The sequence below is a fragment of the Oryctolagus cuniculus genome, chromosome 21 (assembly GCF_051225735.1).
Source record: "Oryctolagus cuniculus isolate XC-2025 breed Fujian yellow rabbit chromosome 21, ASM5122573v1, whole genome shotgun sequence".
Lineage (NCBI taxonomy): Eukaryota > Metazoa > Chordata > Mammalia > Lagomorpha > Leporidae > Oryctolagus > Oryctolagus cuniculus.
In genome coordinates, this window is record NC_142887.1 from 2,888,114 (window position 1) to 2,913,170 (window position 25,057).

Genomic DNA, 25,057 nt, shown 5'->3' on the forward strand with positions numbered 1-25,057 from the left:
TCAGCCAAAATATGAAAATTTTAACTAAGGTTAAAAGTATGTTCTGTGTATTAAGTACAATGAATCAGAATCAGCCTTTTGAGATTTCTTTCATAGGAAAAATTTTCAAAATCGTAGCTTTAAGGAGCTGGCACTGAGTCATAGCTGGTAAAACCACTGCCTGGTGTGCCATTATCTCATATGGGCACTGGTTTGAGTCTCGACTGCTGCACTTCTAACCCAGCTCTCTGCTGTGGCTTGGGAAGTCAGTAGAAGGGGGCCCAAGTCCTTGGGACCCTGCACCCATGAGCAGACCCCAAAGAAGCTCCTGTTTCCTGGTTTTGGATTGGCCCTGTTCCAGCAGTTGCGACCATTTGGGGGAGGTGAACCAGCCAATTGAAGACCTCTCTCTCTCTTTCCCTCTGCCTCTTCATAACTCTTCCTTTAAAATAAATAAATAAATCTTTTAAAAAAAATGTTGCTGCTGAACACTCCCAAAACTGCCAGGAGGAATTGCTACAGCAACTTCAAATGGGTTCATTTGCCTGAGACATAGCAAGTCATTCACTGACTCTGGGGTAGTGAAAAGAAATTATAACTTTAGTTATATACTATCTCAGTTTCTTAAGACATCTAGGTATTGTTATATACTATCTCAGTTTCTTAAGACATCTAGGTATTGCTGTTAAGCATAAACTGGGTAAAGCAAATGACATGTTTCTAAATATAAACTGAAGTACTCTTTTTTTGTTTGCTGATAGATCAGGATTTCTCTCATTTGTCAGTTGAAAATGGCTAATCAGAATAAAAAATGAAAGGGACTCTGTGAAGAGGCTGGAGTCTCCCCTATTTAGAGATTAGAACCCAGGTGTCTCCTCTACCCAGCACCATTCTAAGGTGGGCTGAGGGGTAACCCCCAGGGGACATCTGGAGGGGCCTAGGCCTGCCACTCCTTTCCTCTGTCCTGTTTTTGGCATGTGATGAAAAATATTGCATTTTGGATTTTTCTCTTCTGTCCTTGCACTTTAAAATCACCTTAACTGTAGCTTAGGGGAAGCTCTGAGGGGCTCACTTAAGAAAGCCACCCAACCCCTCTCTCCCAAGAAAGGGGGGATTTTCTAAGTGTTTTGAATTAGGCCAGATGCTTTTCCTGATCCCCCTCCTACCACCACCACCAATGTCATGGAGCTCTGACCCCTTTCCTGGGAAGCTAAATGCCAATAAGCCTAGAAAACTAACTTTCCACAAGTCCTTTCCTCTTCTAACCAAGAGCTCAGACTCCTCTCTCCCCAGGTTTCTTTCATGATCACTTAGCACCAACAGGGGGTTCTACTACTTCCTTAGTTGGTAACAGACAAGAGAGGGACTGTGGGGGGAAAGGAAGACTGGTGTCTCCCCTCTTTTCCTGCTGGCCTGAGGACCAGGAAAAGTAAGACCCTCCTTCTTTTACATATCCCTCCCTCATTTTCCCATCCCAAGATAGATATATAATTTCTTTGATATTTATACCCACACCTGGTAACACAGAAGATTAAAAAATAGGATCTGTAACAATAATAAAAAAATTATTTCTGGTTTAAAAATGATCTGGTTCCCTCCAGTGCAAGCAATTGCACAAATGTCCACTGAGTCTGGTCCAGGGATTAGGGAAGGAAGGTCTTAAAAGGTAAAAGGGGGGAGCTACTACCCCAGCCTCAGGGCCACAACTCTCCAACTCCCCAACTCGGTTGCATTTTATAAAACACTCATCCTCTGGGAATTGGGGTTTTAAAAAATGTCCATACAGGGGAAGGGAGCCCCTTGAGGGAAGGAAGGTGGTCACCCGGGGCCCTTTGGTGTAGACACAGTGGTGTGGGGAAGGGGAGGCACTGACAGCTCACACCATATCTCAGGTGGTACCACCCACTCATGACAGTTTCTTGACTCCTCCCCTTGTGGGGCCAGGGGAGGATGTTGGATTTGCTGTGGGCGGTATTGAGCTGTACTTCATCTTCAGGCATCAGCAGTGGCTGCAAGGCCACTTCCTCTATCTCAGAGACACCAGGTGGGGATTCTTGGCTGCTGTAAGATGTTTAATGGCCCAGTTATGGGGTGGTTGGACCTGGTTCAGGGGACCCTAGTCCCTGGCCCCTTAGCCTTTCTGCCTTCCCCAAATGGGGGACAGCTGGGCATCCAAGTGGAGTCTTGCTCGGTGGTGATCTCTTCGGATCAGCTAAGGAGGAAGTCCTATGAGGGCATGGCCTGAGCCAGGTGTTGACTGAATGCCTGAGTCTCCCAAGCCTGGTTCTTCCTCATGGACTGGGAGCTGGGAGACTGGTACAGCAGCTTCTCTCATCCCTGGAGGGAGGCCACAGATTGTCATAACGGACTGGTGAGGGCTCTCGTGTTGGCACCAAATGTGGATGCCTCTTGGCTTCCTGTTGCTGGACCAGGAATACTGACAGGAAGGGAGAGGTGTAGCTGAAAGCTGGGTCTGGCTCAGGCTTCCATTGCATGTCTGATTGGCCAGGCTCTTGCAGGAGGTGGAAGTGGTGCCTTCTGAACGCATGGACTGCAACTCGTCCAGTACAAAACCTGTTCTCTGGGCTGACTTGAGGCTGGAGGAACGAGAGCCATTGGAAAGTGGATTGAAGTGAAAGCTTTTGCCAAAGGTGGGAGAACAGAAGCTCTCGGGTTCCAAGCTGGGCTCTGAGTGGTAACTGGGATGACGGCTGCTCTCTGCAGTTGAGGTTGGCTTCTTCAAACTGTCCCCATGACTAACTTGGTGCTGGAGGAATGAGGCAGGGCAGCTGAAGTACTGCTGCTACTATAACCTGGCCGACATTTGTACATGGTTGGTGTGGGGGGCTGTCCTGGCCCCAAAATCTGCTATCTCCATTAGTAGCCAGGCAAAGGTGTGTTCGCAGTCCCATGCAGCTGCTCAGGTCTGGCACAGGAGGAGGCCGGGGTTTGGCATTTGTGGACTGGCTCTCTGTTGTTTCCAAGCTTTCCTTAGACTTAGTTCCCCTAAGCTCTCCCTGGATGCCATTATCCATGATCTTCACAGTAATCTGACACTTCTGGCTGAAGGAAGGGAGGTTTGATTACAATTGTCTTCTCTTTCTTTGGTCTTCCCAAATATCTGGGTGCTGGGGAATTGCAAAGTGCATTGTTACAGCAGCCATTGGTGAAGGGGCTCATGCCTCCCCAGAATTTACCCATAACCTGTTCATTGGCTGTGCGTCCCCAGGCCACCAGCACCACATGAAACCCTGTGAGGCCAGCTACATGGATGAAGAATAAGCCAGCAACACACTTCACTGCCATGGTAACAGTGTGCAGACCCCTGAGAGCTCCTCTATGTGGCAGAGGACATAAAGGAGGCCAAAGCCAAATATACCCATAGAGTGGGCTGTCAAGGAAAGGAGGAAGAGGAAGAAACAATGCTCGTTCTGGCGGCCAATACAGTTGTTCACCCAGGGGCAGGGATGATCAAATTCCTCCACACAATTATCACAGACACTGTGTGGGAACGCTGAGGAGGACAGTAGCAGCGGCAGGTGGCACATCCTTTCATGCACACCTGGATGCCCTTGATCTCCACTGTTTTGTCAAGGGAGCTCGAAAATCTTCCTTGTCCTCATCTTCCTCAGCTTGAGGGAAAATGCCTGGGTCCATGAAGGTGGCCCTTCTGAAATTGGCCAGAACAAAGAGAAACATAAATGCATTGTAGATGGGCACTGCAGGTGACATATTCAGGCTTAGTTCTGGACACGTACAAGCAAAGAAGAGTGTTGTAGCTCCCACTAAGAAGATAGCGGCTGCTGAGGTCAGGATGTGTTTCTGGGTCTGAATCTCTATCCAGACTCTGCGGGCATGTTGGAGCTCTGAAGGGACATCTAACCTGCTGCATAGCCCAGGCCCACACAGAGGCAGAATGGATAAGACAATGGGATAAGGGAACCAACAGAGAAGAGTATAGAAAAACAAACAAACAAACAAAAAAACAAGCAAAAAAATTTCAGGGAAACCAAAAATTTAGAATTATCATCCTTCCACATCCACAAACAAAACTGAAGGTCAAAATATCTCAAACGAAGGAAAGCATATGGGAGGGGGAAAGGTGATTGCAAGTGATAAATAACTGCTTCCCCAGAACAAAGCAGAAGAGGAGGTTAAGAAACACAACTTGGGGGCTGGCAACGTGGTGTAGCAAGTAAAGCCGCTGCTTGTAGTGCCGGCCTCCTATATGGACACCGGCTCGAGCCCTGGATGCTCCACTTCTGATCCAGCTCTCTGCTATGGCCTGGGAAATCAGTAGAAGATGGCCCAAGTCCTTGGGACCCTGCACCCACATGGGAGACCTGGAAGAAGCTCCTGGCTCCTGGCTTCGGATTGGCACAGCTCCAGCCATTGCAGCCAATTGGGGAGTGAACCAGCAGATGGAAGACTTCTCTCTCTCTCTCTCTCCTCTGTGTAACTTTCAAATAAATATACAATGACTGATTTAGGACTGAGGTCTTGCATGCGGAGTAAGTGTACAACAACTCCTGCTCTAATTTAACAATTGAATCTCTTATGTATGATGTCAGTGATCACCCAAGACTCTTGCCATGAGTTGCCCAGGCTAAGGAAGCCTTTTGAGACCACAGTCTTTGTCAGTATTTAGGCAAAGCCAAAGGCAAAATGGAAGTTCTGTCCTCCCTTCAAAGAAAACTACATTCTTCTTGGATGGCTCCTTCTTTCCACTGGGGTATCATTCATGGCAATCCTTCATGTAGGACTTTTTTTATTTTTGCCACAGTGTCTTAGAATTCAATGCCTGAAATGTTTTCATGGGCTTTTCAACCATACAAGAATGCTTTAAGGGCTCATTCTGAGGTCACTATGCTATATAAAATGATTGTCATTCCATGAGTCTGCTGTATGAACTGCTTTCCAACTCAACATGTCTTAAAATGCAATGTCTGGTCTTACTCTAAGTCTCTTTTTCATTGTTTTTTAAATATTCATTTATTTGAAAGACAGAGTTACAAAGAGAGAAAGAGACAGAGAGATCTTCCAGTGGCTGGTTCAGTCCTCAAATGGCTGCAACAGCCAGAGCTGGACCCATCCAATGTCAAAAGCCAGGAGCTTCTTCCAGGTCCCCCAAGTGGTTCCAGAGTCCCAGTACTTGGGCCATCCTCTGCTCATTTCCTGGGTGCATTAGCAGCAAGATGGATCAGAAGTGGAGCAGCTGGGACTCAAACCCATGCCCATATAGGATACTGGCAAGGCAAGCAGTGGCTTTACCCTCTACACCAAAGTGCCAGCCACATGCACACAAATCTTAATCAGTGACTATCCCTGGTTTTAAACTGGAAGTTTTCTGGCAGAAAAATCACTAATTTCTCTGATTTCATTTGAGGTACAGAAATACTACCATGTTGCTTTTATTAACGCTGTAGAATGGTTATATACCTGCAAGGTAAAACTATGCAAAAACTGGCTGTGTAACCCTTCTATTTATATATAAGATTGCTACAGCAAAACCCAGAACTAGCAAGTTTTTTTCTTAAAGAAATGCCTATGGTGGCTGATGTTGTGGTGTAGCAAGTAAAATTGCCAACTATGACCCCAGCATCCCTTATGAGTACTGCTTTCAGTCTTGGCTGCTCCACTTCCAATCCAACACCTTGCTAATGGCCTTGGAAGATGACTCATTATTTGTGGCCCTGGCTGATGCAGCCACCTGGGGAAGTGAACCAGCAGATGGAAGATATCTCTCTCTCTCTGTGTTAACTATTAAGTAAGCAAATGAGTAAGTAAAAGAAATGCCTCCAACCTCCTCTCCTTTCATCCTAAAAATACCCCCACATTACCCCACAAATTTCACGAAGCAGTCTAACCAATCACTGTCCCTTTTCCCTAAGGATGGAGAAGTAACAAAAAATAAAAACATCTAAAATGAAACCCCTATAAAACAAAAGCAGGACCAAGCATCTCCTCTGTGTCCCTTAGACCAAGGCGTCCTTATCCATATTGTACCAAAAATAATTCAGTGAATTGAGGGAGTGATACAGCTGGCCTGCACACAAGAAGTCACTTTTCTGCAACAGATAGAAGCCTGCTGGCCAATATTGTCTGGATGGGTTTATTTAGGGGAGTTCCACATCTAGGTAAGGAAACATCCCAGCCTGGGACAGCAAATAACTACCAATTGTATGTAAACTCCCAGATTCACTGACGCCCACTTGAACACCATTACACTTCCCTAAAGAATATAGCATCTTCAACTAGGAAGATGAAGGTCAAAAGCATCACGAACCGATCAGGAACCTGGACACAAGCTGAACATGCATCTGTCACCTCTAATTTCAATCTATAAGAATCTTTGCCTCTAACTTCCTGGGGAGCCCTGGAGTTAAGTTCCTTGATCTGGTCTTTAAAATAAATGCTTCTTTACTCCACCACACCAAAGCCAGTGATTGGCTTACTGTGTGTTGGGCAAGTATATACAGGTTTTAGGGGTTCTACAGCATCACCACCAACCAGATTGGAGGTATGTCCTGCAATAAGGGCAGAGATGGGACTTGAACCCAGGCATGCTGACATAAAAGATAGGCTTCTCAAGGAGTGCTCCAATCATTATGCCAAATCCCATTCCCTTACATTTTTAAACTAATTTTTTCTTTGAATTCCAGATAGACTGAAGGACACAGCAGAGATCACCCATCTGCTGGTTCAGTCCCTAAATGTCCACAATAATTGGGGCTTAGAGGCCAAAGTGAGGTGCCAAGAACTCATTCTAGGTGTCTCTCATGGATGGCAGTTGGGCCATCTTCTGTTGCTTTTCCAGGTGCATTAACAGGGAGCAGAATTGAAAGTGGAACAGCTCCTATATGGGATGCCAGTACTCCAGGTTGTGGCTTACCCACTATACCACAGCATCAGCCATGATTATATTGCACAACTCTGCTTTTGAAAATATTTAGAAATAATTTGAAGCTGCAAATTACTGATTTGGGCTTGTGCTGTGGTGTACCAGCCTGTAGCATCTGCATCCCATATGGGAGCCTGGCTGCTCCACTTCCAATCCAGCTCCCTGGCAATGCACCTTGGAAAGTAGCGGGGGATGGCCAAGTCCTTGTGCCTCCACACTGATGTAGGAGATCAGATCCAGGACAAACTCCTGACTTTGGATTAGCTCAACTCTGGCAATTGGCATCTTGTGAGTGAGCCAGTGCATAAAAGACACAGCTATCTTTCTAGCTATCGCTCTCCCTACCTCTTTCTGTACCTATTTCCAATAAAATAAATAGAAAAAAAATACAGTGTGCCTTTGGGGGGCCACTACTCAACACTCCCTCCCCAGATTTAAAAAGTCAGTGATAGAGAATTAATGAAGGCATTAGTATAGGAACTCACATCTTTTCCTCTTGCCTCAGACTAAACCAGCAGTGAGTGCTCCCCAAGTCTGTACTGCAAAATCCTGATAAATTTGTTATCACACTTTCATTATCTGCCAATCTCTGAATCTGTGTTGGGATTCCTTCTCCCAAACACTCCGGGATACATATAAAAACAACATAGCCCAGTGTAGCTTCATCTGATTAAAACACTCAGTGATGGATAATTGACTTTATATGAAAAAAATAAATAAGCCACCCAGGAACATCTTAGTAAATGATTGCTTCTCTGTTGCTAGTTAAGAGAAACTTCCAGGGAATAAGCACTTGGCCTGGTAGTTGAAGACCCACATTCCATACTGTGCTGTCTGTCTCAAGTCCCAGTACTGATTCTGTTCCAGCTCCCTGCACATGCACAACCACGGAAGCAGCAAGCTCAATAGTTGTCTCTCTGCCACCAATATGGGAGAGCAGATGAGTGACCAGCTTCTGATTTGGCCTGGCCAGTTCCAGCCCATGCAAAATCACTATCTCTCCCTCTTTCTCTGCTTATGTGTATGTGTCTGTCTCTCTTTGCCTTTCAAATAAAAATTTTTTAAAAATGAGAAACATCCTGGACTGCAACAAAGCTCATGTGCAGGATCATTTCCTCCATGTGGAAATGGCCACAAGTCTTCCAGAAGCTGCAGTGGTGCTTCCTTAGCACAGTCTTGAAGGAAAAATGTTCTTGTATTTACTGTAGGCACAGCACCTACACCACCTGGTGGATTAAGAATGCGCACCATAGGAGGCCTCTTGGGTGAGTTCAGGATCAAAATCATTGTTCAGTGGCTCCTTGCTGCCCTCTGCTGGACTTCTGATGCAACTAATACATTTTTTGTTAGACACTGACAAACTGCTTACAGACCACCCTACACAATGAAGAATAGCAGAGTTGAAGTGATCCCAGTTTTCCATTTTAGCACTTAAAAAGCTATAGAAATTGAGAGGGATCATATTCGTAACCTGTTTTAACTGCATCCTATTTTTATGTTTCATTTTCATTTCCTATCATCTCGTATTTTTTACTTTCACTTGTTATCTATTTTCTATAGCTCTCTATTTAGGAATATGTTGCTATTTTCCATATATATGTGCACTTCTCAAACGTCCTTCTGTTATTGACACTCAAGATAAATCCCTGTGGTCATAGAACATTCATTATTTTATTTGTATCTTTTCAGTTTATTTAGGCTCTTTTGTGACCTAGCAAAAGTTCTTCTGCAGAGTATTACATGTGCACTTGAACAGCAAGTGTATTCTCTTCTCCAACTATACTGTCAAGTTTTTTCATGATGTTCATATTTCCTATATCCTTTCCAATATATTGCAAGCTACTTTGCAAACTTCTTTCCATTACTGAAAATGGCAAATACATATGCCCTAATACTAGTTGACAACTCTACTTCTCCCTTTTTGTCTCTCTGTGACTCTGCTTTCAAATAAATCTTAAAAGCATCCCTAAAGAATAACATTGAAATTTTCATTGCAAGTGCATTGGTTTGATTTTATCTTCTGTAATTTTTCTGAGTTCTAACATTTGTAATGGACTCATTAGGGTTTTTTGACATTTGAAATTCCAAAAGAGGGGAGGGATGGATGGACAGAGAGCAGCCACATGTTGGTTCATGCCCCGAATGATCACAGTAGCTGGGGATCTGAGAGTTCAATCTAAGTTTCTCATGTGAGGGAAAGGGACGACTTGAAGCATCAACCCCCTGCTGTCTCTGTTAATAATACACATGCCATGTAACAGACAACTAATTCTACTACATTCTTATTTTTATCAGTTTGCTGTCTTTCTTGCCTAATAGCTCTAGTCTGAAGTTCCACTGCTACAAGCAAAAGAAATGATGAGGGCAGGGATCCTTATCTCCTTGATATTAGAGGAGACGACTGAATACTGTGAGCAGTGATCTAGCTATGGCCTGGATCATGCTGATGTGTATTTTTCTATACCCAGTCTGTTTATTATGCCACATCTATTTCTTTGTGTGATGCAAGGCAATGTCTTGTGCTAAGCTCTGTCACATCTCAATTATCCCCTTGTGGGTCTCTAGTAGCTCAATACAGGCATTGACCAGTTGACCATCAAGGTTTTGGTGAGGGAAACATTCCCCAGCTGGAGGCAAGATAGACTAAAATTGCAGTGATGCTTCGGTGATCCCAGCATCCCATATGGTTAAGGTCCTGGCTACTCCACTTCTGGTGCTACTCCCTGCTACTGCTCCTAAAAAAGAAGTGGAAGATGGCCCAAGTTCTTGGATCTCTGCCACCCAAGTAGAGACGTGGATGGAGTCCCAGTCTCCTGGCTTTGGCCTGGCCCTACACAGCTGTTTCAGACATTTGGGGAGTGAATTGCTGAAGCTGACATGAGGTGATATTTTGAATGAAATTAGGTCATTGTTAGTCCCTCCTCAGCTTACAAATAGCCTACTAAATTATGTTTCACCACTAAGAGACTCATTGTACCATATGCAATTGTGTATTAAAACAGACAGCTTGGCAAATAGCATAAACTTAAACAGAAATACCATTAGTTTTAACAATCCTCTACTAAGGTATATAAATGAAAGACATAGAACCAGTATAATGAAGAGCTGCCTATATTCTCATGTGTATTACACATTACTCAGAATGTTAGATGTAAAAACAGTGGACATATCTACCTACACATGAATAGACTTGAAATGTGCCACATAAACACAATGGGGTTCCACTGAGCCTTCCACAGTGAAATTCTGTCACTTTTGACAATTTATGTGAATATAGAGATTATATGTGAAGTGACAAACCCAGAAGGACACAAAAGGACAAATATTATCTCACTAAAAATCTGGAATGCATGTTAGAGAGAAGAATGGGGACACATTGGTAAATATGCACAAAGTTTCCCCTAGACACCGTGAATGAAATTATAATGTTGCATTTCATATTTCAAATTTCTTGTAGAGGTTTTCAAATGTTCTCACCATAATACATGAGGTGAAGAATGTGAATAATTCTGGGCCAGTGTAGTGGCTCAATAAGCTAATCCTCCACCTTGCGGCACTGGCACAGCAGGTTCTAGTCCCAGTCGGGGCTCTGGATTCTGTCCCAGTTGCCCACTTCCAGGCCAGCTCTCTGCTGTGGCCCGGGAGTGCAGTGGAGGATGGTCCAGGTGCTTGGGCCCTGCACCCCATGGGAGACCAGGATAAGTACCTGGTTCCTGCCTTCAGATCAGCGCGGTGCGCCGGCTGCAGCACGCTGGCCACGGCGACAATTGGAGGGTGAACCAATGGCAAAAGAAAACCTTTCTCTCTGTCTCTCTCTCTCACTGTCCACTCTGCCTGTCAAAAAAAAAAAAAGAGAGAGAGAGAGAGAGAGACTGTGAATAATTCTCATTTGAAAATCCCAGAATTAACATTCATCAAATGATCACATCATACCCTAAAGTATCTACAACTATTTTTCAGTTGAATATTTATAAAGGCAAATATTATCAGGTTACACTAAAAAAAGAATAAGGAACAATATAATCTGTATAGGATTAAAACTTTTTTTAAAACTTATTTTGTATTAGTACAGAGAAATGTTTCATGCATTCCATAGCAGGATAAAACTTGAGGGGCCAGCACTGTGGCATAGCTATAATTCTAACATTTGAAGCTAAAAAAATTTTTTCAGAGAAAACTCAAGCCGAAACAAGAAAGCAGAAGAAATAAACAGTAAAATGGAGAAGGTGGAGACAGGAAGGGGTAATTCTCCCCATCTTCATGTAGGAAAGAAGCAGTGCTGTGATGCTAGCATGTGGCAAGGATGCCTCCCCACCAAGACCCTACAATCTCTGAACCTTGCTATTAACCACCATACTCACATATGGATCCTCTTTGGACTCTGCTGATGCCTCTGGGACAGTCATACAACCCCTGCTGTGCATGTAAGCCAAGCCCAGGAAGAGCCAGTTCAGATTTACCACCCACATGCTCTTGTCTGTTGGCTGGCAGGGTGAAAACCCTGCAGGGTTTACTACATACCAATTGTAAGAAGGCGGCATGTTTGAATATCCTGGGGATTTTGTATTTTCACCTGGGTCAGAGACAAAGGATTGTGCTGCTTAATGCTGAACACAGTTGCTCCATCAGCAAAATGATTTCCTTCTTTTGCCTGGAAATGCAGGGGCTACACAAGCGGTACAGATAATATTAAACCTTTTAAAGTGTCCAGGTCCTGCTGCTCCTCCAGGGTGAAGTCCACAGTCCACACCTGTAACAGTGCATTTCTCCGAATGGTATCAGCTCTGGATCACAAAGAAGGGTGACAGGGAGTTCATTCTTCTCTTTATGTCTATCTTGCCTCTTATATAAGATGAAGCTAATTTTTGTATGTTATAGGCCAACAGAAAGGAAAATGATAATCAAAACATATCAATTTCATACTAACTTTCAATTATGAAATTTACTATGATAGAGTTTCCCTTATTCAGTAAAAGATCACAGTGTAATCTGTAGACATAAGTGTAATGTGTAACTGAAGAGTGTTAGATCAAGTGAGACGTCCATTCAAAGTAGATCAGGCTAACAATGTTTTAAAAAACTTTGGAAGGATGGCCTTGTGGCACAGTGTGTAAAACCACAGGGAACCTGTTTAAGACCCAGTTGCTAACTTCCTTTCCAGCACTCTGCTAATGCACCTGGGAAAGCATAAGATGGTCCATGTCCTTGGGCTCCTGCAGCCACCTGGGAGACCTGAGAGAAGTTCCTGGCTCCCATCTGTTCCAGTTCCAGCTGTTGCCACCATCTGGGGAGTGAACTAATGATGGAAGGTCTCTCTCTCTTTCTAAATAAATCTATTAAACAATAAATTTTAGGGGATGGTATAGTGCCACAGCAGATTAAGCTACCATCTGAACCCACAGCATCCCACATGAGCACCAATATGAGCCACACCTACTCCATTTCTTATCCACTCCCTGTGAATAAATGTGGAAAACCAGTGGAAGATGGCTGAAGTACTTAGACTTCTGCCATCCACCTGGGAAACTTGGAAGAAGTTCTGGGCAGGTATTGGCCCAACCCCAGCCATTGTAGCAATTTTGGGACAACCAGCAGACGGGACATCTATCTCTTTCTCTCTGTAACTCTCTTTCAAATATATAAATAAGTAGTAAATAAAACTTTTTTGGATCATCAGGTTACACTTCACAGAAAAGACATATCTCTTCATCAATGTGTCCTCATGAATATAAAATTGCAAAACACACTGGCAAAAAGGCAAAGAAAAAACTAGACCAAGTGATGGGAACTACAAATGTACCATATCTAGGTGAGTGGTCCTGGACTGTGAGGAGAAAAAAACAGTAAACATGTTCAAAGAAGTGTTAACTGAATGAATCACTGTTTTTGAAATTTATTTATAAACAAAAGCATACTTATAAGCTTTTTCACATTTCTTCCAAAAATCAATGTAATTGCTATTTTTTACATGAAAGATATTGCGTATGTCCTCAAACAGGGCACATAAACTTGGAAAGTTATCTTAGAAGATTTGCATTTTTTTTAAAGATTTTATTGGAGCTGGCACTGTGGTACAGTGGGTTAAAGCCCCAGCCTGCAGCGGCATCATCCCATACAGGCAACAGTTCGAGTCCTGGCTGCTTTATTGCCAACGCAGCTTCTGCTGTGGCCTAGGAAAACAGTGGAAGATGGCCCAAGTACACGGGCCCCTGTACCCATGTGGGAGACCCAAAAGAAACTCTTGGCTCCTGGCTTTGGTTCAGCTCACCTCTGGCTGTTGCAGACATTTGGGGAGTGAACCAGTGGAAGGAAGACTTCTCTCTCTCTAGTTCTACCTCTATCTGTAACTCTATCTTTCAAATAAATAAAAATAAATATTTAAAAATAACAGATCAAAGGGACAAGATTTAAAAAAAGATTTTATTGATTTATTTGAGAGGTACAACTACAGACACAGAGAGGGAGGGATAGAAAATATTTCTTCCATCTGCTGGTTCAGTCCCCAAATGGCCTCAATGGCCAGAGTTGAGTCACTCAGAAGCCAGGAGCCAGGAGCTCCTTCAAAGTCTCCCACATGGGTGCCAGAGCCCAAGCACTTGGGCCATCTTACACTATGTTCCCAGGCCACAAGCAGAGAGCTGGATCAGAAGGTGAGCAGTCGGGACACAAACGGGTACCCATATTGGATGCTGGTGCAACATCACCGGCCCCCAGAAGATTTGAATTTGAGAGTCAACGTCTGGAAGGAGAATGAAGAAATAGAGAGGAAGAATTGGAGAAGGCATGATGACCAACCATTAGACATAGAGTAGTCAGAATACTGAAGAAAAAGACAGGAAGCATGAACAATTCGGTACTAATTGGTTACACAGAGGGTTGAAAGTGGAGTTCAATTCCATGATGTGTGCATGAAAGACTGTGTGGACACTGGCACAGGAAGATGAAATTGGGAAAAAAATCAACAAGAATATGATGCAAAGAAGTGAGACTTGTACCCATATGGGATGCTGGCACTACAGGCTATAGCTTAACTTTTAAGTCTTGAACAAAAGATTATTTGCACACAATTTATACCTGCAAGACTCAAACAATCTCCTGAGAACACCTATTTGGTTGGTTCAATAAAAAAAGAATACTGGAGCCAACATTGTGGTGTAGCAGGTTAATCCACTGCTGGCAACATTGGAATCCCATATAGGTACCAATACAAAACCTCTCTGTACCACTTCCCACCCAGCTCACTGCTAAGGTATCAGAAAGCAGAAGATAACCCAAGGGTGTGGTCTCTTCCACCCACGTAGGATATGGAAGAAGCTCCAGGATCCTGGCTTCAGACTGTCATAGCAGCAGTCAATGCAGCCATTTGTGTAACGAATCAGCAGACAGAACCTCTCTCTCTCTCTCCTCTGTCTGTAACTCTTCCTTTCACATTAATAAATAAAGCATTAAAAAAAAAAAAGATGAAACATGACCACTGCTGGACAATAGTGGGAGTCAGAGAGTATTCTTATTTTATATATTATTGTTTAACGCTGCCTCCTCCAGTTCTTCTAAAAAGTACAAGCAATCCTTTGGGAAATGATAGCAATCTGTCATCTCCAAAGTAACTGATACCTGAAGGTTATGGCCATGACAACACTGTTAAATAGGTGAACAGTTAAATAGACCTCAAATGTTTTCAAATGCTCAAAATTTGCCAAAGGAAAAGAGAATGAAGCATATATAAAACATGTTTAAAAAATCATAAAATGAAATATTGAAACATCATCTCAAAAAGTTGACTCCAGGCTGGCGCCATGGCTCACTAGGCTAATCCTCTGCTTGTGGCGCTGGCACACGGGGCTCTAGTCCCGGTCAGAGTGCTGGATTCTGTCCCGGTTGCTCCTCTTCCAGTCCAGCTCTCTGCTGTGGTCTGGGAGTGCAGTGGAGGATGGCCCAAGTCCTTGGGCCCTGCACCCACATGGGAGACCAAGAGAAGCACCTGGCTCCTGGTTCCTGGCTTCAGATCAGTGTGATGCACCAGCCACAGCACACTGGCCGCAGTGGCTATTGGAGGGTGAATCAACAGAAAAAGGGAGACCTTTCTCCCTGTCTTTCCCTCTCACTGTCCAGTCTGCCTGTCAAAAAAAAAAAAAAAAAAAAAAAGGTTGACTCCATCTAAAACTATGAAAACATATCTAAGTCCACTTTTTATTGTCAGAAGCAATCCAACTGAGAAAAAGTACTGAGGGTTTAAGCCATAGAGGCCATGGGTGGTAGGAAATACAACACCTAAACAATCTAGCCCCGAGAGTCTTTGCCAAAAGCTACAATGTGGATTGCAGAGGAAGGATACTGCAGAGGGCAGGGACATGTGCAGTGAGGATGCATAATCAAGGCCTCAGTAGAGTGTGTGCCATGTGCACTTAGGTCACTCCCTATTTCTGCCTCCATGATAGATAAATTGCTATGATGACCCCCCCCTCGTGACTCCCTGCTTTTTTCAGATCATAAAGGAATCTGAAAACCTGAAGAGTTACTCTGGTTATCTTACTCATGCTTTCACCCTCTACATGGGGTACACAGAAGGCACATAACTTGTTTCCTCTGTTAACAGGTCTATGTATCAAGGGAGGCTACATCTGGAGATAACACGGGTGCCTGGCATTATTCTAGATTCTGGATTTTAGGTAAAATGATGGAAACATGGGATATTGTGGTCTCTGGTTGAGAAAAAGTTGATACCTGTGGGATGGCCTGCGCTGCGGCTCACTTGGTTAATCCTCTGCCTGCAGTGCTGGCATCCCATATGGGCACCGGGTTCTACTCCTGGTTGCTCCTCTTCCAGTCCAGCTCTCTGCTGTGGCCTGGGAAGGCAGTGGAGGATGGCACAAGTGCTTGGGCACCTGCACCTGCATGGGAGACCAGGAAGAAGCACCTGGCCCCTGGCTTCAGATCAGCGTACTGCGGCCATGCCAGCATTTTGGGGGGGTGAACCAACTGAAGGAAGACCTTTCTCTGTGACTCTCCCTCTCACTGTATATAACTCTGTCAAATAAATTTTATAAAAAAAGATACCTGTGGGAGAAGAGACATTCCAGCATGTGATGACCAGGGATCACTCATCTTCAGTGTTGTTTCCGGTGAGAGGATTTTACACCCCCATTCCCATACTTAAAAATGCAGACAAGGCCACATGACTCTTTCCAGATACAGTGGAAGAAAATTTTGTCACATTTGAGAAAATCACAGAAAATCACTGTTCTTTATCATCCAGCCACAGTGACCATCAGTAGACACCATTCTATCAGCCTGAGGTCAAAATGACAGCTGATGTACAGCTTAAATGTGGAAGACTTGAATTAACTGGGTCATTGGTTACCTGAGAAAGCCATTAAAAGACCATTAGCTGTAGGAGATGGCACTAATAAATAGATGGCACTGCAAGTCCATGGGTTATATCTCTGGAATTTTTAATAAATAGTGCTTAACACAAATACAGAGAAAAGGGACCAGTGTGTGGCACAGCATGTTAATGTCTTGGCCTGAAGTGCCAGCATCCCATATGGGTGCAGTTTCTAATCCTGAATTCTCCTCTTCTAATCCAGATCTCCATTATGGCCTGGGAAAGCAGTAGAGGATGGCCCGAGTCCTTGGGCCCCTGTAGCCACGTGGGATACCCAGAAGAAGCTCCTGGCTCCCAGCTTCGGAATGGTACAGCTCTGGCCATTGCAGCCATCTGGGGAGTGAACCATCGGATGGAAGACCTCTCTCTGCCTCTCTTCTGTCTGTAACTGTCTTTCAAATAAGTAAAATAAATCTTTAAAAAAAAGAAATTAAATAATAAAGTTTTGGATCAAGACACAGAAATAAATAAATCTTAAAAAATACAGAAAAAAGCTAAAATGGAATCCAAATATCACATCAAATGTACAAAAACTTGACAAGTACATGAGGTATATGATTTATAATTTTGAGTGAGAAAATTCCATAACATTGTACTAAACACTAGATGAATAAAATAACAGAAATTTAGTTTCTCATAGTTTCACACTATGCTGCCTGAAGTTTTGATTTCTTCTGAGGACATTCTCTTGTTTCAAGATCATCAAATTTCCAACATAACCTTTGGGATCTAGTCTGTTTCTTCTCCCATCTCTAGGGACTCTCTTTCAAAATCAGATCGGAGGGGCCAGCGCCATGGCACAGTAGGTTAATCCTCCATGCCTGCGGTGCTGGCATCCCATATGGATGCCGGTTCGAGTCCCAGGTGCTCCTCTTCCAATCCAGCTCTCTGCTATGGCCTGGGAAAGCAGTAGAAGATGGCCAAAATGCTTGGGCTCCTGAACCCACATGGGAGGCTGGGAAAAAGCTCCTGGTTCCTGGCTTCAGATCGGCACAGCTTCAGCCATTGTGGCCATTTGGGAAGTGAACCAATGGAAGGAAGATCTTTCTCTGTCTCTCCCTCTCGCTGTCTATAACTCTACCTCTCAAATAAATAAATAAATAATCTTTTATATATCAGATTGGATTAGGTCAGGATATAAGATAACACTCAGACATCAATAGCCTCTGTATACACAGACAATACCACAGCTGACATAGAACTTCTAACATCAACCCCATTCACAATAGATACAAGAACAATCAACTACCTTGGAATAAATTTAAGCAATGTCAAAGATCTCTGTGATGAGAAATACAAAATATTAAAGAAAGAAATGAGACAAAAATGAAAAATTGTTCATGTTCATGGAGTTAGAATCAATATCAAACTCCAAACTACTGAAAACAATTTAAAGATTGAATACACCAAGATTCAATATACTGATTCAATATACCAAGGACATTCTTCTCAGATATAGAAAAGGATGCTGAAATTCATATGGAAACACAAGAGTCACTGAATAGCTAAAGCAACTTAAACAACAAAAACAAAGCTGGAGGCTTATTTGAGAGGTAGAGTTGCAGACAGTGAGAGGGAGGGAGAGAGGTCTTCCATCCACTGCTTCACTACCCAATTGTTCACAATGGCCTGAGCTGGGGAAATCCAAAGTCAGGAGCCTGGAGGTTCTTCTAAGTCTCCAATGTGAACACAGGAAGGAGCTCAAGCACTTGGGCCATCCTCTACTGCACTCCCAGGCTATAGCAGAGAGCTGCATTGGAAGAGGAGCAGCCAGGACTTCAACTGGTGCCCACATGGGATTCCAGCACTGCAGGTGGAGAATCACCCACTGTATCACAGCACTGCCCCCAGGTTTCAAGATATACTATAGTACAGTAATCAAAATAGCCTAGTACTTGTACAAAAACAGATGGATAGACCAATGGAACAGAATATAAATGCAGAAATCAATCCTGGAGAGGATAGTCTCTTAAACACATAGTGCTGGGAAAACTGGATTTCCTCATGCAGAAGTATGAAGCAATACTCCTACTTTACACCTTACAAAAATACACTCAAAATGGATTAAAATGGATAAAAGATTTAAATAACAACCTGATACCAAATTATTAGAGAAAGTTGGGGTAACCCTGCAAGACATTGGCATAGAAAAAGACTACTTGGAAAAGACCGCAGAGGCACAAGCAATCGAAGCCAAAATTGACAAATGGGATCACATCAAATTGAGAAGCTTCTGTACTGAAAAAAAAAAAAAGTTAGCAAAGTGAAGAGCCAACTGACAAACTGGGAGAAATTATTTGCAAACTATGCAACTGATAAAGAATTAATAACCAGAATATATAAAGGCTCAAGAAATTCCACAACAGCAGAATGAAAAACCCAGTGCAGAAATGGGCAAAGGAGTTAAATAGGTATTTTTAAAAAGAAATCCAAATAGCCAGCAGATACATGAGAAAATGCTCAGGATCACCATTCAACAGAGAAATGTAAATCAAAACCACAAGGTAGTTTTACCTCACCCCCATTAGAATGGCAAACAAATGCTGGCAAAGATGTGTGGAAAACTTAACCCTGATCCACAGTTTGTGGGAATGTAAACTGGTAAAGACACCATGGAAGACAGTATGAAGATACCTCAAAACATCGTACTTAGTGAATAAGCCAGTCTAAAAAGGACAAAAACCATATATTCTCCCTGATCTGTGATAACTAATAGCACACCTAAAGGTAACCTATAGAAATGAAATTGACACTTTGAGAAGCAATGACTTTGAACAGCCCTTGTCTTGACTATTGAGGAACAATTTTTTCACATTATCTGTTGAACTCTTTACTTAGTATAGAGTTACTCATATGTATATAAAGTTAATTGAAAATAGATCTTAGTAAAAAATAGGAATGAGAATAGGAGAGGAAGAAGAGTGTAGGTGGGAGGGTGGCTATGGTGGGAAGACTCACTATGTTCTTGAAGTTGTAATTATGAAATGCATGAAGTTTGTCTTCCTTAAGTAAAAGGTTTCTAAGGAAAAAAGATATGAAAGGAATATTCCAGAAAAAATTTCATTTTGATGATTTCATCAAGGCTACTTGGTAGCAATATTTAAAAGCACAGAATGAATGATGTGTTTTTCATCTTATTTATTTTTGTTTACTTTTTTGTTTTAAAAGACATAGTTTTGGAGAGAGAGCAGAAGGCAGTGGAAGATCTTCCATCTGTTGCTCTACTCCCCAAGTGGCTGTAACAGCCAGAGCTGGGCCAGACTGAAACCAGGAGCCAGAAGCTTCATCTGGGTCTCACACATGGGTGGCAGGTGCCCAAGCACTTAGACCACCTTCTGCTGCTTTCACAGGTGCCCTAAGCAGGGAGCTGGATTGGAAGTGGAGCAACCAAGAAACAAACCAGAACCCATAGGGATACTCGAATCCCAGGCAGCTATTTAACCCAATATACTGCAATGTCACAATTTTTGTAAATTTAGACACTAGAAGTGAATGTTGACAACTGAAGAAATTAAGCTTCTGCAACTTAAGTGAGAGGCTAGGACTATATTCCTGGTTCTCTGTTATGATCCTGTCTCAGTCCTGGTTGTTGTGGGTGTGAACCAATGGATTGAAGGTGTTGGTGTCTGTCTCTGTCTCTCTCTCTGTCTCTCTCTCCCTTTCTCTCTCATTCCATAACACAGAGTAGGCTAAGCCTCCACCCATGGTGCCAGCATCCCATATGGGCACCAATTTGTGTTCCAGATGCTCTTCTTCTTTTTTAAATATTTATTTGAAAGTAGAGTTGCAGAGAGAGAGCCAGAGACAGAGAGAAATGTCTTCCATCTGCTGGTTCACTCCCAAAATGGCTGCAATAGCTGGAGCTGGGCAGATACAAAGCCAGAAGCCAGGAGCACCCTCCAGGTCTCCCACTTGGGTGCAGGGGCCCAAGGAGTTGGGCCATCCTCAACTACTTTCCCAAGCCATAGCAAAGGGCTGGATTGGAAGTGGACCAACTGGGACTCAAATCAGTGCCTATATGGGATGCCGACACCACAGGCAGAGGCTTAACCAACTATGCCACAGCAAGAGCCCCAGATGCTCTTCTTTGGATCCAGCTCTCTGATTTTGTCCTGGGAAAGCAGTGGAAGATAGCCCAAGTCCTTGGGCCCCTAAACCCACCTGAGAGACCCAGAGGAAGCTCCTGGCTCTTAGCTTTGGATCAGCCCATCTCCAACTATTTTCGCCATTTGGAGACTGAACCAGTGGATAAAAAATTTGTATGTCTCTCCTCTCCCTGTAACTATGCCCACCAAATAAATAAATAAAATTTTTTTTAAAAAAGTCTCTATATATTTCCATCTACTTCTCATTCTCTCTCAAGTATATAAATACTTTAAGATGGCAAAAGATTGGCCGGCACCATGGCTCACTAGGCTAATCCTATGCCTGCGGCACTGGCACACCGGGTTCTAGTCCTGATCAGAGCACCAGATTCTGTCCCAGTTGCTCCTCTTCCAGTCCAGCTCTCTGCTGTGGCCTGGGAGTGCAGTGGAGGATGGCCCAAGTCCTTTGGCCCTGCACCCACATGGGAGACCAGGAGAAGCACCCGCTCCTGCCTTCAGATCAGCGCGGTGTGCTGGCTGTAGCATGCCAGCCGCAGTGGCCATTGGAGGGTGAACCAATGGTAAAGGAAGACCTTTCTCTCTGTCTCTCTCTCACTGCCCACTCTGCCTGTCAAAGAAAAAAAAAAGATGGCAAAAGATTCAAGTCAAAGACTAGAGAATTATCTTGGGCTCTGACTATAGTTTATGCCATTGATAAATGGAATAATTTGCCTGAAACATAACTTTGTGGAGTGAAGTAATCCTGCATTTGTAGACTCACTGTGATAAAACTATGGAGAGTTATTTAAGGACCTGCAATAGATTCTATCCTCTACACATTTTCTGATCTAATCCATGAAGCAAGTTCAGCCTGAAAAAGCTTTTAAAGACACTCTACTTTAATAATTCAAAATATTATCTTTTTAATTTTTCTGATGTAGCAAATTCTTGCCAAAGTTTGAATTTAAACCATGTAAAAAGTCTTGTGGCTATGGCAATTAAAAAAAATTGAGACCAATGTGAATTCAGCTCAGATGGCTTTAAATCTTGAAACCATTCTTACTTTATCTTATATGAATCCTGATTCTGAATTATATTTCTTTATGCTTTCCCAATTTATTTTAAAAAATCTCATAAAACTCTTAACATACAATGTGAAAGAAGCTGAGGAGTAAATAACCTACCAGCAATATATTTATTTTTGTCGGTCTTGGCCACATGTAGATGTCTCTAGAATCTTACCTGCAAGAGAAATTGCTTAGAAGGAGGGGTCAGACAAAAAGTCTAGGTTCTTCCTAGATTCTACTGTGCTAATCAAGAGCATGAAGGAAATGTATATAGAAAAATGGGCATATTGGCTCAGTGACAAAAATGAAGTAGCCTCCCTGTGGGGGAATATAATCTTTACACATGGGAAAAACAGAAAAGATGCCAAAAGAGCACACACAAGTCTACCAATCACTTTGATTAAACATAAACTATTGTTAGATAACCAAAATATTAATTTATTACCAATTCTGTAAAAAAAAAATCATTGTCAGGGCTCTCACTGTGGAATGGTGGGTAAAGCCATCTCCTACAGTGTGGGCATCCATGTGGGCACCAATTTGAGTCCCAGCTACTCTTACTTCTGGTCTAGCTCTCTGCTATGGACTGGGAAAGCAGTGGATGAACACCTAAGTCCTTGGACCCCGTGCACTCACATGGCAGACCTGTAAGAAGCTCCAGGCTACTGGCTTCAGATCAGCCCAGCCCCAGCCATTGAGGACATGTGGGAGTGAACCAGCAGCTGGAAGGCCTCTCTCTCTTCCTGTCTCTGTAACTCAGCCTTTCAAATAAATAAATCGTATAGAAATAATTTATAATGTTCATCACAATTGCTCAAATAAGTAGCAGTACACCAGAAAAATTATGATTTCACTAGAATCTATATACACAGAAAATTACTCAGGCAGTACTTAAAACATCTCTTGCTTTTATGTATCTCAAATTCCTTAAATTTCAAATTCCAGCTTGAAAATTAGTTTTTGGCCACAACTATATGTATAGGAAAAATTGACAGAATCTACTAGCACAGCTTTCTGTAACTTCCATGTGACACTCCTCCCTGTACCCAAATCTTAACATAATTCTCCACCACACAGACCCCTGACATTTTCCTGTTCACTTGTTCTAGCCCATGAGATGACCACAAATATGATATCAACATAGTTTGTAAAGTATTTTACAGTTGGGAGTGTGCCTTCTTGTACAGTATTCATGTGGAGAATCCTGAGACTTACCTGATGGACACCTGGGGCCTAGGTCAAGGCTGTGCAAGTCAGGCATTGGAAGGGAAGGCATTATGATGCAGTAGGTTTACCTACTTCTCTGGACATACCACATCACAGAGTGCCTGGTTTGTGTCCTCACTATTCCACACCTCCAACTCAGCTTCCTGCAAGTGGTTTTTTTTGTTTGTTTGTTTGTTTTAAAAAATATTTATTTGTTTATTTGAAAGGCAGAGCTACAGAGAGGCAGAGGCAGAGAGTGAGAGGCCTTCCACCTGCTGGTTCACTCCCCAAATGGCCATAATGGCCAGAGCTAAACAGATCCAAAATCAGGAGCCAGGAGCTTCTTCCAGGTCTCCCATGAGGGTGCAGGGGCCCAAGGACTTGAGCTATCTTCTACTGCTTTCTCAGGCCATAGCAGAGAGCTGGATTGGAAGTAGGCAGCCAGGACTGGAACCAGTGCCCATGGGATGCTGGCACTGCAGGTCATGACTTTCCTATTACAGCACAGCACCAGCTCAAAAGTGTTCTCTTGAGTCAACAGATCATGGCTCAAAAACTTGGTTTCCTGCCATCTGAATGGGAAACACACATAGAGTTCCTACCTCCTGGCTTTCATAGATATAACACTCGCTATTGTGGGCTTTTGCAGAGTGATCCAGTGGATGGAGGACCTTTTTCTCTGCCTTTCAAATAAACAAATCTGTAAAAAATTATCAGTATGTGATATGGAACAATGGGTCTCTACCACCACTGGTTAAAGCCAGAGTTGCTCCACTTCCAATCCAGTTCCCTACTAATGCACCTGGGAAAATATCTGAAGACAGTCCAACTACTTGGACCATTTCTATCCACCTGGGAAACCTGGATCGAGTTCCTGTTTTCTGGCTTTGGCCTGGTCCAGTCCTAGCCACTGAAGCCACTTGAAGAGTGAACCAGCAGAAGGTATTAGATAGAAAGATAGATCTGTCTCTCCCTGTCTCTCTATGAATCTGCCTTTCAAATGAACAAATAAATAAATAAATTTTAAAACATATATTGGTGTGAGTTAAGCAATCTTGAAGGCAGCAGCCTCAATTAAAGCAGTAGACAACTAAAACAGGTGATTTGTGACTCCAGGTGCCACCAGCATATGGATGGCCTAGCAGAGGCCACTCCAAAATGCTTACTAAGAATAACAAATGAAATGGTTGAATTTTATACCTGCACAATTTTTCTCCATTTTGAGTGCAAGAGCCCAGAATCTTGGACCATCTTCCTGTTTTTTCTCAGAATATTAGCAGGGGACTGGATCAAAATTTGGGCAGCCAGGACATTAACTGGTGCCATATAGGATGCCAGGGTCACAGGCAGTGGCTTCACCTGCTATGCCTCAACACAGGCTGCAAAACTGTCTTAATCTTATACATCTATTTGAGCACTGTACTGTGATTTATTTGTATTTTACAAACCAGCAAGCAGTAAAAGCATGAATCATTCACATGTTAAGTAATGGAAAATAGATTCACACTAAATTTTGTAGCATATAAGTAGCTGATACTAAGTGTGAAAAACTTGTATAATGCCCACATTTGGATATACAATCCATAGAGATTATTAGGGAAAAAGTGTAACCATGAACAAGGAAAAGTCTTCCAAAACAGTGTTTGTTCCAAATCAACTGTGGTTTCTGAAATGGGTCTCAAAATACAACTTTTAAAATAAATGTGGTAAATTAAATAACCCTACTCAAAAATAAATAAACCAGAGTTTGTGACATCTACAAATCATTTGATATTTGTCAATGCACTTCACCATAGCTCTAGATATCAAATATGACAAACTACATTTCACATTAATTGGAAAACAATAATTAAAAAAAAAATCATAGTAGACAAGACACACACCCTGGTATTTGATATGAGCCTCCCAATCAGCAGCTTAAACTGATGCAGCACAATCCCTGCCCCACAGCTCCTGGTTTTGATTTAGCCCAGACTCAGTTGTGAGCCTTGGAGGAATCAGCACATAAAAGCACTGTATCTGTGTCTCTGCCTAAAAGAAATAAAAGGTTAAATTAAAGAAATATACTATGCCCCTTATAAGCAGGATGCAGCTACAGAAGAGATGTTGACTCTATGCCCCTCAACGTCCTTTAGGATTAAGAGAATGGTGTCTCTGAGGGGAGAATGTTGTAGGCAGGCATATAGAATAAAATTGATTCGGTGTGTGAGCTAAAAGACCACACTTTCACCATTCCCCTGCATGACCTCATACCCCTACCTGGCCACACCTGTGTACCCACCGGCCAATCAGGTTAATTAACCTCTCCCCTTTGGAAATGGATTAAAAGTGTGGAACATGGTGTCCTTCTCTCCCCTTTCCTTGGCCTTTTGCCAATATGGGGCTTGCTGCGGCCCTGCACCTCCAGGGCTCGTGGCCTTTGGGCCACCCACCC

The 25,057-nt window shown here is 42.9% G+C and overlaps 1 long non-coding RNA gene and 1 pseudogene across 4 annotated transcripts in view; both read right to left on the reverse strand.

Moving 5' to 3' along the window:
• Positions 1–25,057, reverse strand: part of LOC149119791 (uncharacterized) — a 76,267-nt gene that overhangs the window by 38,663 nt on the left and 12,547 nt on the right. Inside the window, exon 3 of one of the 4 annotated variants that reach the window (XR_016227134.1) lies at positions 21,307–21,592. The exons of 2 other annotated variants lie outside the window; for them this stretch is intronic. This is a non-coding gene — a long non-coding RNA (uncharacterized LOC149119791). One more of the 4 variants, XR_016227133.1, reaches the window with a different exon arrangement.
• LOC138848050 (palmitoyltransferase ZDHHC5 pseudogene) lies at positions 1,537–4,399 on the reverse strand (annotated as a pseudogene).